At 41.3% G+C, this 16,724-nt stretch overlaps 1 protein-coding gene across 1 annotated transcript in view; it reads left to right on the forward strand.

Moving 5' to 3' along the window:
- MTMR3 (myotubularin related protein 3) overlaps positions 1-16,724 on the forward strand; it is a 78,185-nt gene that overhangs the window by 5,606 nt on the left and 55,855 nt on the right. The window contains exon 2 of the mRNA XM_010181740.1: positions 1,919-2,013. The gene's annotated coding sequence lies outside the window, so the exon portion shown is untranslated. The remainder of the gene's footprint in view (positions 1-1,918; positions 2,014-16,724) is intronic.

The raw sequence follows: 16,724 nt of genomic DNA on the forward strand, positions 1-16,724 counted from the left end.
AAAGAAGGTTTTGATTCCTGTCTCAAGTGGGAAGAGGCAGCCTCTTGACAGAATGAGACTGTGTTCTCAGTGCTGCATTCTCTGCCTGTGAAGGTGCCTGGGGAAGCTGCTCCCAGCCACCTGTGTGAGGAGAGGGCAGAAGTGCCTGTCTGCATGCTGAAAGGCATAGCTTGAAATCGTGTCTGTGAAGACAAGATGTGCTTGGTTGGCTTTCTGACTGCCCTTGGAGAGTGGAGCAAAGGCAGGACTTGCCTGTAGGGCGTGTTGCATTTGCCATCTCCCCAGCTCACCCCTGAGAGCAGCCTTTTTTCATGTAGGGGTGATGCGGATCACAAGCCTTGTGATCTACCCCTACAAGGGGTAGACTGCTATAAATCTGATTTTAGTTATTTAGCTGCTGGAAGTGTTGAAGAGTTGAGTAGAACTGAAGATTGAATTAAAGAAGTGGTGACAAAGACTGAGCACCCAGAGAGATTAAGAAAAAATTTTGTACTTACTGTAACCACTTGTGATTGTGGAGCCTTAATACCTTTAACATTGTACTGTCCATGTTACGTGGCTAAGACGACTTTCAGTACTTTTAAAGTGAAGCCTCAGTTTTGTTGTACAGAAGTTGTTGGAATGATCCAATCTACTAGTTGATCAAGAGTTAAGCTTTGTCATATCACTTATGCTACCACTGTGTACTTTCAAACTCAGTTTAAGTCCTGAGCTGCTCATGGAGGTGGTTGCATCAAGATCTGGAATTGGTGGAAAGCATTTTGCTGGAATTTCCTCTCTGGTAGTTAGAAGGGGGCCAGCAGCCTGGCTCTCCTTATTTTCTCTGCAAGTAGATCAGGAAGGGGAGTAAGTGAGTTGCTGTGGCTGACTGATTTCATCTCTTGTAGCTGTAATTGACCTAAATGTGTACCTGTGAAAGCTTTACTTATTGCATTGCTATCTGTAAGCTTGTAATTGCTATCATTGAAACTTAAACCTGAGATAAAATGAGATGCTGTGAAGTTCTGCTGTTTGTAATTATACTGTTGGTTGCATCCTTAATAGGGTGTTTGCTTTGAGACCTTTTCAGACCTAGTTCTTGTTGCAACTGAAAACTGTCTTCAGTTTTACTTGCCTCCAGCCTTCAGTGTCTTTAACTTTCAAAGCTACTGTTGTCAGAGCTGACTTTTACTGTTTCATGGATTTTGTAAGTGCAGGCTTTTAGAATACTTTTCTGTCTCCTGACAAAAAACCCAGATGATCCAAAATGAGAAGATACTAGCAGAAAGCTCACTTGCTGTATTGTAGAGGAACTTTGCTTGAAAATGAATGTGAAGGCATTGCCCTCTCCGTTCTGCAGTCAAGAAAGTTTGCTATGGTCTGAATAGAGTAGAAACAGTTTTCTAAGTCTTGTGAGCTGATAGCTTTGCATTATTCCATTGGAGTTTTTACTTTTTCACTTTTGAGAACAAATATGTTAGTATAATGTAGGCATTGTTAAACTTTTGATACAAAAAACCTGGCTAGAATGTCTAAGCAGTTTGCAATTCTAGGTTATTTTGATTATTTGCCTTTAATAAATGGAAGCTGAAAGCAAGTGAAGTGTACTTAATGTAAACGTGCAAGTTTATTGCCTCTGCCCACAGATTTTTACTACTTTCTATCTAAGCGCTGTACATGTTTTTTAAGAGTGGATAAGCTGTTCATCAAATTAATGACTAATCCTTATCAAACAAGCATTCGTCTTTACAATTAAGCATTCCTGTTCTTTAATTATATGGTGATTGGTGGACATCCTAGTCATGAGTCATGAGTAAATTAGAGAATTCAGATTCTTAATTTTCTCTCACTGCTGGTAGCAGGAATTTGCTGTGAACAGGGCATTATATTCTGGTTGGATAGCCATTATAATTAAATTATCATCTTTGTCTATGTTCAGTGAACCTTTGTTTGAGTAACTTCCAAAAGAATGCACCTTTTTGCGCTTTGGGAAAATCTGAACTCTCTGAGGAAAAAGGAGGAAGATGGAGCAAGGTAAATATTTTGAGGTCTGCTAGGCTTTCCTTGTAGGTTTGGCTAATGGATTATGGTCAAGGCGTAGGTTTTTTCTAATGCAGAATACAATAGCTTGCTTGTTTTCTTTTACTGTGGACTGGAATCTCTTAATCCCTTCAGACTCAAGCATGAGTATCACATGATTTGGAGGTGTTTGGTTAGTGTACTGCACTGCTGCAGAACATCCCTGGACATAACAGATGTGTAAATTGGGTCTGCAGAGAGAAGCCACGTGGAAATTTTCAGTTGTGAAGATCCATATTGAAGTGTTTAATATTTTGTTGCTGGGTTGTGTTCTGGCAAAACGGAGGGGAAGTGTTTAATCAGTTAGACTTTTAAGTAAGGAGATAAGATTTCTGCTCTAAAACTCCTAGTTCATGGTAAAAAATACTACAGCTTCAGTTTACTGATAGTTTACCTGCAGATGCTCAAACCGTCCATTAGAGTATTTGTATGGAAACTTCCTTGCAGGAAAACAGTGGTGGTACAGCTAATGGTAATGTTTCTTTCCGAATCTGTGACCATATGGGACATCAGTGGATATATAGCTGTATAAGCTGTTGAAGTTACCTTGTTAAAGTAAAAGAATAATAGATACTCATTACCAGAATCTCAGAAAATAGTAGCTTCTTGTATAGCTACATAATGGCATCAGTGTGTCTGATCACTGTCACTGCTCTTCTCCCCCTTCAGTTCTGTAGGCTTTAGTAGCTAGAACCAAAATCTCTCCCACATGTCAAACTGGAATTTTAGCTTTTAAATGACAGGATGAATGCTAATACTTGATGAGGGTAACTGCTAAGCACTGATCTAGTGATAGGACTAGACAAGATGAGTATGTTGTTGGGGTTTTCTAAAATAGAATAGGATTTCCTAATGCTGAAACAAGGTGATGAGTTGAGTATGGTAAAAAACCTCCAGTGATTTAGAAGATGCTAATCTTAAATCTTCGTGCTGCTTTTGCAGAATTTCACAGAATCACAGAACGTTAGGGATTGGAAGGGACCTCAAAAGATCATCTAGTCCAATCCCCCTGCCGGAGATTTGGTACAATAAGCACAAAATCACTGTTGCTTTGCTTGGAGTAGCTTCAGTAACTGATTCTACCGGCAGCTGAAGCCTGCTTCTTCCCAAGCTGTTTCACTCGCATTGAAAGAAAAGCAAAAATAATTGGGGAGCTTTAGTCCTGGTGACTCTGTACTTAGATTGTTACTGCAGGCAAATTATCTTTTGCTGCTCAAGTGTGACTGGTAAGCTGGTTTAAGAGCTGTCTAGCTTTCAATTGCTAGGTCATTCTAACTTCTCTGCAATATTTTTATCACATAGGCACTTTTTCTTACGAAATCTTGAAAGGCTGGTGATAACCTAACAGTGGAGGGAGTCTAAGGATGGGAATTCTTTAGTAATTCACTGAGAGAACCAATGCCAAGTCTGCTGTTGTAATCAGCTTGGAGTAGGAAGCAGTCTTGAAACCTGCTTGATATGATGCTCATCTGTGGAGGGTGGTTAGGTTCATTACTGCTGCTGCTCTGGCTGCTGTCTGAAATGGGTGGAGGTGGTATTCATGTGGAGGACTCAGCCTGGGGAGTTGTGGACAAAGGATGGAAGGATTTTGGTTGGTTTGACAAGTGTAAGATTGGTATAACAAGGACAATAAGAGCTATTTCTTGCTTTCATTTTTTAAGACTAGTTTTTCAATAAGCTCTTTGTATAAGTTATATGTTTAGGTGCTCCCATCCTTTCTGAGGGTCACACCCAGAGAGCAGTCCTATTAAAATTAATAGTGCTATTGCATCACCCCTTAGACTGCCATGCTCTCACTCAGTACTAAGGTATGAAAACTTTTCCTCTTGCATAAGACAACTTGATTTGTTCTGGTCAGGGAGGAAACAGTTTGGCAGCTAACTAAAGAGTAAGTTGCATGCTGCTGTGCCCTGTAGCTTATTTCTCTAAACATTACTATTTCAAGTTATTGTCCAGCTTTCTAAACTCCTAGCAGTATGTACAATTGCCCCAGGCTGGACCACTGCTCACACAGCAGTAGTGGTGATCTGGCCAGCCCTGGCTGAATGTAGCTCCTTTATTCCTTCTTGCACACTTCTTGCTTCTAGACCCAAGTAGTTTGGCATTCAAATCAGAGACATAGTAGGGCTAAGCCACATGTACTTGAATGTATTTCAAGAGCCTCAAAATTGTAATATGGCTTCATCTACCTCATTCCTTTCAATTTTTAACTGTTTATAGCAACTGTTATTGGTTTTTCTGGTTCTTCCAACAATATTAAGTTTTTAGTCCTATTGTAAAACACTTGCTACCATGTGTCAATTCCAGCAGACCAAGCAGTGTAGTGGTTAAGAAATATTTTTCTAAAAATATGCTGCAGATTCAGTTACATTTGTTACTGAACTAAGCTTACTTCACTTACCAAAGCCACGGAGTGATAAGTTAAAACATGCCTTGTCAGAAGAAGTCAGTTTAAGTGACTTGTGTCATGAAAAGGGCAAGAAGGGAATTAAGTTTTTTGTGCAAGAATTACCATATTGGAAGTAAGCAGATGGGCTGAGGAGAATCTAATGAAACTTAACTTAAAGAAAGGCCTAATGCAAAAAAAACCCAAACCTCCAAAAACAAACTTATTTGCTTAAACTCCACAATTTTTATACCGACTCTTGCCAAGGCAATTAAAGAATTCCTAGAGCTAGTTTGAATTTCCAGGCTGGGTTTGGAGTGCAGTAGCTGCTTCTGCAGGTACAGAGAATACTCAAGCCTGTTCAGGTAGGTTGGTGGGTCTCAATTTTATTGCTTGGAAGGTTTTCAGGAGTCTGAAGATGTTGGTGTGAAGCAGATTTGTGATGCAGCTGTAGATGTAGCCAGTTGGAATTTTTTTACTGCTTGTAAAAGGTCAGCTTTTGAACTTCTGTGAGTTAATGAACAGAATTTAAAGTGGTGGTGTAGCACCTGGTTTCTAGAACTTTAAGCCTCCTGTTTGACTCTGGAAAACTTAGGAGAAAGAGTAGGGTTCCTGTGTGGGTTGCTGTTCTTAAGATCTGTTTAACTGTTTGTAGCTAAGGAAATTGCAAAAGGTGGAGTGCCCTAGGGCTGATTCAGAGAAGGCTTGTTCAGCCGAGTGATGATCAGCTGTGATGAAACAACTCAGTGCATCCATCATGTTTGCAAAAGAAAACACAATTGGCACCATATTTCAATAGCAATTAGTCAGGTTTTGCCACTGTATTCTCCCCTAGGTGACTTTATGCTAAGTATTGTTGAAGGACTTGACTTAGCAGAGTTTGTGCATGTTGAAACAAACACGGTGGATTGAAACTTGTCTCATGAATCTGCTGCTTGTTAACTGACTTCTGAAGAGCCACTGTACCTGTGACCCCTCAGATTGTGCTGATGACTTGGTTACTTTGATTTTTTTTAAGTAACATTTTAACCAGAACTCATAAAGACTTTAAACAATGTAAGAATATGCAAGAGAAAGTTGTGAATCTCTCTGTGAAGCTGTGAAACCCGTAGGTCATGCTGCAAGCTGTCGTTCAGCTTCTGCATGGAATTCAGAGCATCTTTGCTACGTTATAAAGAGCTTGTTGGCTGGTTCTGATCTGTTCCTCCAACACTCAGATTTTTGTAACCTTTAAACTCTTGAGTATAGGATAGGAATTTATCCTGTTAAAACCTGCATTAGTTTAAAGGGTTAGCTCCTACTGATTCACTTATGTCCTACATCTCTAGATCTCAGTTATTTAAATGCCAAGGTGTGTGTCACTCTCAACTTACTGGGCAGGTAAGTTTTTTCCTGTAATAGAAAAGTAAATGTGACCTGTAGCAAATAAACAGCCATGCCTCTCTTGTTGCAGCTTTCTCATTCTTCAGTTGTGTTCATGTGTTCAGTGTTGAACTTCTAAATTAGGACTTAGGAGTTCATCTGCTTTTGCCTGTAAAATCCTCGAGATATGTCCAAATATTTCTGAGACGAAGAGTGTCCAACTTCAGCTTTATCTTGGAAGTGATGTTTTTACATTGTATCTGATGTCAATTTTACAGACTGTCTTTTGACGGAGGAATGGAGAGAAGTCTTTACTGATATCTCATCTGAACAACATAGGGTATACGAGTAGATACTGTAACTTACTGAATATAAGGAATATCTTAAGAATGAAGTGCCTGATGAAGTAGGTTCAGTTGAAGGGTCGAAAGGCTTTAATCCTGAAGTAAGGAATAAGTCTTCTAATTTGTCTAGTTAGATTTACCCTACTTTCAAGCCTCACTGAATTTTCAGAGGGAGAATTATCAGGGATTTTCCTGTAAAACAGTAGGTGTGAATTATATCCTTTCTTAGTATTTTGAGGTATCTTGATGTAAAGTTTTCACAGAGGTGGTGTTCATACTCAGCTGGTGGGATGGGAGTTAAGGTAGTTAAGTTAATCATAACCCAAATGTGGTTATTTTTCTTCCTTCCAGTATTTTAACTCCTTGTCACAAGTGACAGTGTTCCTTGCAAGCAGATTTGGGATAGAAATCTGCAACTTAAGCTTTGTTTCTGTGTTGCATCAGCCCATTGCATCTTCTGAGTTGAGCTCGCAGTCTTAGTGCCATGTTCAGCACAACTAGACTGATACTCTGAAGGGAGAATTTTCATACAGTGATTCTAGACCAGGGCTGCTGCGAGTAAAGCATTTAACAAGGGCTTCTGTGGTGCTTTATCTTGCTTCTGTAGATAAAATGGTCTGTGTCCTGAAGTTGCTGACTTACAACAGCCCCCACTAGGCAGAGTGCTGCAGGATAGGGCAGGTACAAAGTCACAGGGCTGTTTTGTGTGCTGTGCAGCTCTGGAGTTATGGACACTGACTGCCTTACAGCACCAGGGTGTTGGGCTGAATTTCTGGTACAGGAAGGCCTGAATGCTGAAAGGGTAGCACTGACCACTGATTTCAAATTACCTCTCAAAAATGCAACTCCTGAAACTGTTCTGTATTTCAGTCAAACTGAATTTGTCACATGTAGAACATGCAGCGCTCCTGGGGTTTGCCTCTACTGCTGTCTGGCATTGGGTTGTGAACATGCAGTGCTGCTTGAGTTACACTTGAGATTTATGAAGGAAGTGGAAGCAGATGCATTCCTTTTTCTCAGAACTATTTTATTAATTGTTAACTGAAACAGTTGAATTGCCAGGTTTCTGTTTAGTATTTGTGCTAAGATTTGATATGTTACTTGATAAATGCTCATGTTTTCCACAGATAAAATGTACTTAGTCCTTGTGGGTTATGGAGTAGTGAGTTATTTGAGTGAATGTTAAGGTGACTATGTATTTAATTCACTAGTGAGAACTAATGCACTGAAATGGCATACTGGAAAGTTATCCAGTAACTGTTTTTGTCACTGAGCTGCAAAAAAGTACTGCTGGTGAACTTAGCAAGGTTAAAGGGAAAATGTACAAAACACAGATGTATGTATTTCAGACCTTGTTCCTAGAGGTAATTAAGCCTTCATTGGTAACTGTACTCAAACGGGTATTCTTCCTGGCTCTGACAAGACTAAAAACAATTATTCATGTTGTTTAGTGCCTATGCAGTTAGGACCTCTAGCTCTTACTTATGAGGTTTTATTTTTATCTTGTTTGTAAGCAGAATGGTTACCTGTCAGCTTACTGTAATGCTGAAATGTGTGATTTGCTTCAAACTTCTTTCAGGGAAAATAGAATGCGTGCATTGCTGTTTGCTCTGGTGTGAGTTACCTCAGAGTATTGGCAGATCTCTTCCATGAGATCATGTGTCAGTCTGCGAGGTAGAAGCTAGTCTGCTAGCACATTTAATCTATTTTTGATTTGTCAAGATCTCAGAGGTAGAAACAAAAAGCACTTTGTCCTGGCCAGCCTCATGAAGACTGACACTTGAATCACTTTCTAGTTGTGTATTCAGTTATTTTCTTAGCATGCTGCTCTTGCAGAATGAAGTGTGTTGTTTTGTAGAAGTCACTTCCACTGTCTCATTTAAAAGTGTTCTTCTGTAGCTTGAACATCACATACTGGCAATGGCAAATGAGAGACTTGTTTAAACAGTTCCAAGTTCAACCTCATCAACGTTAGTCAGTGAAACTTCTCTGGCAACTGGTAGCCCTTCTGTAAAATAAGGCTGTGCCAGGGCTAAATCTTACTGCTCCCTTCCATCAGATCCTTGATGCTGTATCTTCTTTCCCTCAGTTGGATGAGAGAAGAAGAGTATGACTGCAGGTACTTTTGGATCAATGCAGATGAAGGTCTAGAGAACCAGTATCTCTGGGGTTTTGGTGGACTCTCCAGAGAATCCTACATTGCTTATTTATGCTTTATTGCTGAGAGGATCGAAATCTGACAGAATATCCTGGAAATACTGCATCCAGGTACTCGTTCTTTTATGTTATGATAAACCTTCCTTCATTGCCAATTCCAAGTGTGTAGGTAGAGTAAAAGGTCTAAGTCTTTGCCTTGCTGTGTAATTTTCATATGGCTATCTTCTGAAGCTCTAATCATCAGAGGTTTAAATTTCCTCATGCCTATTAAAGCTGTGTGAAAATTTCACTAACATTTGCAGGTGATCCTGAAGTATTCAGTTTATCTTTAAGTTGTTGAGCTTGGTTTCCTGCTATTTTTCATGGTTTTCAGGTTTCTGTTTGCATTTACCTTAGTTAAGCAATAATAATTAACTCAAAGCATTGAACTGATGGAATTATAATATTGGGAGAACAAACCAATAACCATAACGCAATAAGCATTATTGCTACTTCCTGGTAATAAAAATTCCAGCGGTGGAGTACTTGACTGAATTTTTAAGCTTTGAGAAAATAGTGGTGATGATAGTGACTTTATAACTGACTCTCACTTAAGCAGCTGCTTAACACTGGCAAAATGCTTGGGTTGTGTAGGAAGAATTGCAGTGGCTTTACAGCTGTTGAGGATAACAGATGTTTAAGTTAATACAGGGAGTGTATGAGCTGCTGCTGCTGCTTTGCATTTGAACACCAAAAAAAGTGATGTGCAGATTTTTTTTATTTCCTGATGCTTCTACAGACAGTCAGGATGACTTTGTTTACTTCCTTCTAGTGATTCTGTCTAGATGTATTTAAGATGGAAACTGGAGTTAAGGACCCTTGGATACTGCTGTGCTGTCTTCCTACCGCACCATGCAGTTGAATCAAGCATGTGTCTGTCTCCTGAAGTACCATAGTAGGTAAGAACTGCTCCTTGAGTGATGAGACTGTGAGCCTTTTTAAAAGGAGACAAGGTCAGACACAAGGTCAGACTTTGCATGGGAAGAACCTTACTTACGGGCTCTAGGGCAGTTTTTGTGTACAGCTGGTATGCACTAAGGATGCTTCCAGTAGAGACTAATCTCTTCTGGCTGCAGATGGCTCTGATGGTTTTCTTGGCATGACAGCTTGGTTAACCAGCACTGCTGTAGAAATAGTTATAGATACAGGCTCTTAAGACCTCACTGAAAAGCTCTGAGGAGCTTTGATGGCTTGATGCCTTGTGTAAAGACAAGCTCTGACTCTGTGGGGAATGTCAGCACATGATTAAACTTAAAGCAGTATCACTGTAAGGGTCAGAATTGTTAAGGTTTCCAGCCTCACATCCGAGGGCATTGATTCTATCTCATTACGCTCTTAAATTGTGTACCATCTCAAAAGCTTGCTTCTTACCTCACTCTGTATTATTGTGCTTACCTTTGGGCAGTGATTTCCAGCTGCATGATCAGCTGATGGGTGAATTGGGCGCTAACTGCTGGAGAGGCACCTTCAGGCTTTCTGCTTGGCTGTAGGTGCCTGTGTGGAGACGGTGACTCAAAGGCTCAGGCACAGAAGTGCCCTTCGTGTGCAGGGAGATGCTGTTTACTGTCAGAGCTGGGTGTGGGTACTGTTCCATGCCGGTTCAGAAGCTTCTGGCACAATAGAAACTTGCCCCAAAGCCAACTTTTGATAGCGTATCCTACTGAATTTTCTATTAATTTTACAGATGCTGCCATGGGATTAGTATTTTATCTTATTTATAGGTATCTTGAGCAATTATTGAAGAGTTTAAGGGGAATGCTTATAGAACAATAGTGATTTTTAGAGTCTAGGATACCTTAATGGCATTATGGAAGCTGGCTAACTTATTAACAGAACCATTCTAAATGTACTTCAGGATTGTGTTCTTGACAGAGTAATTGTGATGCCAGGACTTGAATATGAGTGAATTCTCATCTCACTCATATGAGAATGGCAGCAGAGTACATGCTAGGCTTGAAGGTAGTGTTTCTTTCAGTGTGGTTTGGAGGAGGACACAGTTATCCTTTGCTTTTGAAGTGTTACACAAACTCAGTAGTGCATGGCTGTTCGGAAGTGACTGCAAGCTGCAGGTTGTGGGAGAATCGGACTCCTTCAAAAGAGAGAGCACATCAGTTTCTGCAGTCCAGGCAGAGGATACTGGAAAGCTTGTGTTGGGTTCTTTCATTGGGAATGGCATGTCGGGAAGATGCTTCTGTTTTTCTGTCTGCATGAGAAGTCCATCTTCTAGCTTTGGTCTCCCAGACTTTGTTTTTTCCTCTTAAGTTTTTAGTGTGCTTGTGTACTAGTTTATTACTTCATCGGTCAAGGTGTTAGAGGGGGATCTCTGGTACACAATACTTGCAAGCTTCTGTAATGAATCGGTATGAACTGTTCAGATGTCTGCTGCTTTCTGTCTCAGCTTGCCCTTGACTGCTTGATTTGAAGGAAGTGCGGGGGTGTTCTGGACAGGAAGGAATATGTATCTGGACACTACCTAGCATAGCTGTGCTGATACCAGTGAGGGTGAACTTTCATGGTTATGAAATCAGGAAAATAATCTCTAAACACTCTTAAACTGTCTGGTCTCCCTAAAAGAACTAGGCAGTCTTTTGAACATATAAACTCTTCAGACTATCTAAAGCTTGTTTTTTATTACAGGCAAATGTCTTGATGACCTGAAGGAGGACTATGGTAGGCTGAGGAAGTTTTTGCAGTTGTCCTCCTTGCTACCCATGCTAGTAGGAGATGGGTGTTTTTCACAAGGGAGTGAGCATCTACTTGAAGTCATAAGGCATCAGGTTCTCTAGTGAAAAGCGTTAGTTTGGGTGGAAGTGAGGTAGCCATGAGAGCCAGAAGACAGGGTTGCCAGGGACTGAAGGATCTATACCTTGCTTCAGACTTCCCTTTAAAGGTGTCTTGGGTTTCTGATGCAGTGCTATAGGCAGGTTGATTTAGGGAGTACCAGAGACGGAGTACATTGGAGTGCGGTGAGTTGAGGCTCTGAAAAAGTGAAGGTAAGACAAGAGGAAAATGTGAAGAGCTGGCATACTGTTACTGCATTGATTTCCATACCTATGCAAGGCCTATACATTAAATGTATGCTGCTAAAAACCTCTTCTTCCTCCTGTCCTCCCTTCTGTGGAAGCAAAATGGCAGGCTTCAGTTCCTCATTCTTGCTGCCTTAATTCTTCCTGAGGCTGCTATCGGGACCTTTGCTTCATGCTCTGGCAGTGTTGCTTGAGCTATTGGGGCAGCCTGCGAGCCTTTTGCTCCGAACTCCACTGGTGTAGCAGTGGAAGCCAGAGGAAGTATCGCTGGCTGGTTCTCAAGTCTGACATCATATCCAAGAATGAGATGGCTCTCTTTCACCATGGGGATAATGAAATAATTCCTACTGTGTTATTCATTAACTCACATTTCATTCAATGGCTCCTAAGAGGATAAGGAGTATGTTAGAGGTGAACTTGCATAAGACTTTTGACATCCTTTTGATATGATAAACAAGAGTTGAAGTTATGGCAGACAAAATGAAGCATGGCAGTGATGCCTAACAGAGGGAGGCAGCATGTGGTGTGTTACACATCTTGACTTTAATGGCTTTTTCACAGAATCACACAATCACAGAATCGCTCGGTTGGAAAAGACCTCTGAGATCATCACGTCCAACCGTTCCTGTCTACCCACTAAACCATATCCTTAAGTACCTCATCTACCCGCTCTTTAAATCCATCCAGGGATGGTGACTCCACCACCTCCCCGGGCAGCCTGTTCCAGCTTCTGACGACCCTCTCAGTAAAGAACTTCCTCCTTAGCTCTAACCTGAACCTCCCTTGGCACAGCTTGGTGCCGTTTCCCCTTGTTCTATCCCCATCACCTGGGAGAAGAGACCAGCACCCACCTCTCTACACCCTCCCTTGAGGCAGTTGTAGGTGGTGATGAGGTCTCCCCTCAGCCTTCTCTTCTCCAGGCTAAACAAGCCCAGTTCCCTCAGCCGCTCCTCATCAGGCTTGTTCTCCAGAGCCCTCCCCATCCTTGTGGCTCTTCTCTGAACACGCTCCAGAATCTCAACATCCTTCTTATAGTGAGGGGCCCAGAACTGAACACAGTACTCGAGGTGTGGCCTCACCAGTGCCAAGTACAGTACATTTTTCTTTAATGGTTTAAAGAAAATAGCCTTCTTCTAAAGTTGTTGAAGGAATGTGCCCAAAGCCAGGTGAAGGTCGACTTTACTGTGGAGGCTGCACCAGCTTGGATGGCTGTACACAAATGCGATATGTTCAGCCCAGCACTGCAATGCTTTGGGGCAGGTGTGGGAGTCCAGCAAATAAATTGGGGGACCTGCAACAATAAAAGTGTAAGGAGGGAAAAGCATCTTGGTGCAGGACAGCTGCTCCCGTTTTGTGTAAAAACTTTGATACGAGAGCCTGTTGAACCTTGTTGGGTTTCCAGTTTTAGCATTAATGTAGCTTGAGCATGTGTAAAATTTGAATATCCCATAAATGCTAGTGTCATGCATACTTCCCCCTCATGTACAGAGTTTTGTTGGCTTAAACTGCCATCTGCTACTCTGCAAGAAAACTTCAAAGGGGAGAAAGATTACCTAATTTGTGAAGGGATTTTCACTGACATTATGTTCAAAGTGATAAAAGTGGGCAATTCTGCCCCTGGCTTTAGGGCTGACCATTTTAAAGGAGGCTATGGGAATTAGGTATATTGGCTCATTTTGGCTCTGATGTGAGTCCTTCAGTACCTGGGCTTCCCAATAAACATGGCTGTGGCTGCTGATTGAGCTGCTGTACCAAACGCGAGCACTGTTCTGTTCTGAAGCCTCGCCAGGGAGTTCATCTCCCTCCAAAAGAGGTTTATCTGTGCTGTGCAATTGAGCCAGTAAACTAATATAATCAGATTAAGCTGTTTGTGGGAGGAATGATGATTGGATATTCAAATGCCTAACAAACTGATCTTTTGAGTGTTGCTGTGAGTGCACTGGCATCAATAGTTCATCCCCTCGGGTAATAACGGATCATTTTGAGGAGATGCAGCCATATCCTTGGACATCTGAAGAAATACAGAATTCCAGGCGGCCCAGTAAAACCTTAAATGACCTGGTATTTATAGAAGCATGGGTGAGGGAACAGCCACTTTATCTGGGAAGAAGTTCTAGATGGTGGTCTGGTGAGTCAGCTGGCTGCCATCCTGGAGAACTGGCTGTGTCCCCTGCCCTGATGTGGGTTGTGGTGCTGGCTGGTAGGTTACTGGGAACTGGGTGATCCTGCTCTGGCAGCGGGATTGGACTCGATGATCTTTCAAGGTCCCTTCCAACTCTTACCATTTTGTGATTGTGTGTGTGTAGAGTTATGGTTTTGGTGTTAAGTGCACAACTCCAGGCCTGAGTGCTCACTGCTGCAGCTCAGACCCCAAGCTAGTGGAGTTGTATTTCCCAAATACAGAGCAGAATACTATGAAAATTGGGAGTTAAACATCTGTTCTCTATACCAAAGGTAGAAGATCCTCCTGGTGCCTTGAACTCCTTGCTGTGCTTCATTTTTCAACCTTTTAAAAATACATTGCTATCACTTTACCATATGGGACAGTGTGAAACTGGTAAGCACTGGATCTTTAGCAGAAGAGATGCTACAAAATGAGCAGTGGAGAAAAGACTGACTTGATTCAGAGCTCCACACTGACTGCAAGGTCTAATAAAAATGAGTATAAAGGAAAGTTCTGGGTTCAGGTCGTGTTGTCCACCTGGTTCACTGGCTGAGGGTGGATGTTTATGAGAAGGAAACTGAAGAAGGGATCTAGGGATTGTGCATATTCCAGGAGAAGCTGAACTAAAGCTTCACAGGTGGTCACAGTACTTGCATTTCCTAATGGGTAATTCTTTGCTGCATGCTTTGTATGGATAGACATTTTAACATGCAATTGCAAGTTGATTTTCATAGCACGTATGAGTAGTGAAAATATCTGTGTCATTAACGCATGGGTTTCAGGCTGTCAGCTTTGCCTCCTTTGTTTGCTTTATTGTGCAACTACCTGTACCAACTCTTAGTCCAGAAATCCATCACCAAAGCATGCCTGCCCCATCCAGGATCCCTTCCCTTACCGGAGCATTTGGACACCACTGCTTATGTGAAGTAGTAAAATACCAAACCAGACCATTGCTTCTTAGCTGTCCTTGTAAAATCTGGTTTTTAGCAACTATGGCAGTGGTAACTGGAAAAAAAACATCTTCAGCTCATGCCAGGCCTGAATGTAGGAGTTTGGCTGTCAGTGCTGCTTCATGGATTTCAGTGGTTATTCTGGAGGCCTCTGCCATTAGGGAAGACTCTCAAAATGGTTCTGTCAGCTGGACCTGAAACTGAGGCAGAGGCGTTTTATTTCCAAGATAATGACACAGATGTACTTCTAATAAAACAGAAGTACCTTGAATCCTTCTACTTGGTTGACACACTAATTTAAGCTTAAAGATGTAATCTTTCATCCAGGAAAGCAGTTTGGTCATTTTTTGGCATTCGAATGCAGATGTACAAAACTGTATGCAAGCTCTTTCAGAAATAGAAGGCCTGAATACTGAGGCTGTTCCTACAGCAAGCTGTTATTTATCTAAATTACACATGCTTTTTCATCTCAGCTCTGTGCATTTGCTTCTAGATCCGTCTTTGCGTGTAGATCTGTTACACCGGCTGCATAACCTCTTGAAATAAAGGCTTACAATAAAAGTGAGGTAGAGTTAAGTATTCTGAACATCGTTCTTAGCCCTTTTTCCCTGGTTTTGCTCAGAGTATGAAGGCTTCCTTTGCCTTTGAGTATTTTTCTATTTTAAGATTGCAGCCTCAATATTGAACAGGTTGTCTAGAAAGAATATTCCTGACAATATTCAAACCTTGGCTGGACGAGTTTTGGAGCAACTTGGTCTAATTGGAGCTGTGTCAATTAAGGCCTTGAATTAACTGCTGTTGAGTTGTTCCATTCACCCCTAATAGTTCTGAATTTTTGTGTGTGTGTCTGTTCTGGTTCTTTATACTTTCCTGTTTCTTCCAGCTTTCTGTAAAGTTCAGTCGTCCTGGACCTGATGGCAAGCTTTACTCCAGGCAGCTTTTAGTTTTATAGCTACAGAAAGGAAGGAAATTCCTGCCCTTTTTTGGCTTGGACTTTGACCAAGGTTGACACCTCATGATCTTTGAGGAGATCCTTTGAGTACCTGAGCAAATGGAGTTTGTTTTGTATTCGTACATTGTCAGCAGCTTCCTCCTGCTTGTGCACCACGAACCAAGATGTTGTCAGTTGAGGCCCGTGGTTTTTGCCATTTAAATTCATCAGGAGCAAAGGAGTGAATTAGGACCTCAGACTCAAGTATGAAACCTCTTCTTGCTCCTTATCATGTCATACCTACTTTTTTTTTGTCAGAACTTATCTGATTTACTTTTTGAATCTAAGCAAATGCAGCTGGACCCTCAAGGGTTAAGACAGCCATCTCAGCGTTCATGTTCAGTACGTACAGACTTGGTTTTGCTATGAAGTCAGGTACCAGAAGGTACTACAAATTGAAGAATAAAGAATAGAAGTAGACTAATTTAGTTGATCTTCGTTAATTTTTACTGTGAAATGTTACTTCTGTGCATTTAATTGAAGCTTCCTATCTGCAAGTCACAGGTAAGAATTCAAGTCTAACAAATACGTAACTCGCGCTGTCGTTATGTCTTTAAGCAAGCGAGTGGACCAATATGTCCGTGTTCTTGCATGTCTTTATAAAATACAACTTGAAGGGGTCTTGCTAAATGTACTGTAAGGGTGGTTATAAAGATCGTTTATTTCTTTAAAGGAAGATTGAGTCTTGCTGGCTGATAACAATTCAAGTGCAAAACAACTGAAGTGGATAACTGAAGTTTCCTGCATCCTGATGTACTTTAAAATCTGTGATTAAACCATATTTAAAAATAAAATTAGCGTACCTGATGCACCAATAACAGAATTGGCTGTTGAGCTGTGCTTCTGCAGCGTCTGTGGGAAAGATGTGGATGCACTGTTTAGGTAACTTGCGGAAGAGTCCAGACTTCTTGTTTCTTTAAAGCGATGATTTATCTCAATTACAGCAGTGTTGTTTTTTTAAGTAAACTGGGTTTGTTTTGAGTCACACGGGGAAGGAATGAATGTTCTCTTATGGATAAAGCACTTAATGATTTCACCTTTTTGATGTTCTTTGTATTTCTGGTGTTCTTCCTTCTCAGGGCTTGTTATCTACCGCTATGAATGAGCTCCTCTATGGGGGAAAAAAGTGAGAGAAGTTTGAAGTCAGTGTTTGCCTGACTTGAATGAACCCACACTAAATCAAGCTGTGGGGAGAAGTGTTTTGGAGTTCACCAGGATGTGTGTGTCTACATACAAGCTAATGCATT

This window comes from Mesitornis unicolor, unplaced genomic scaffold (assembly GCF_000695765.1).
Source record: "Mesitornis unicolor isolate BGI_N332 unplaced genomic scaffold, ASM69576v1 scaffold1833, whole genome shotgun sequence".
NCBI classification, from domain to species: domain Eukaryota; kingdom Metazoa; phylum Chordata; class Aves; order Mesitornithiformes; family Mesitornithidae; genus Mesitornis; species Mesitornis unicolor.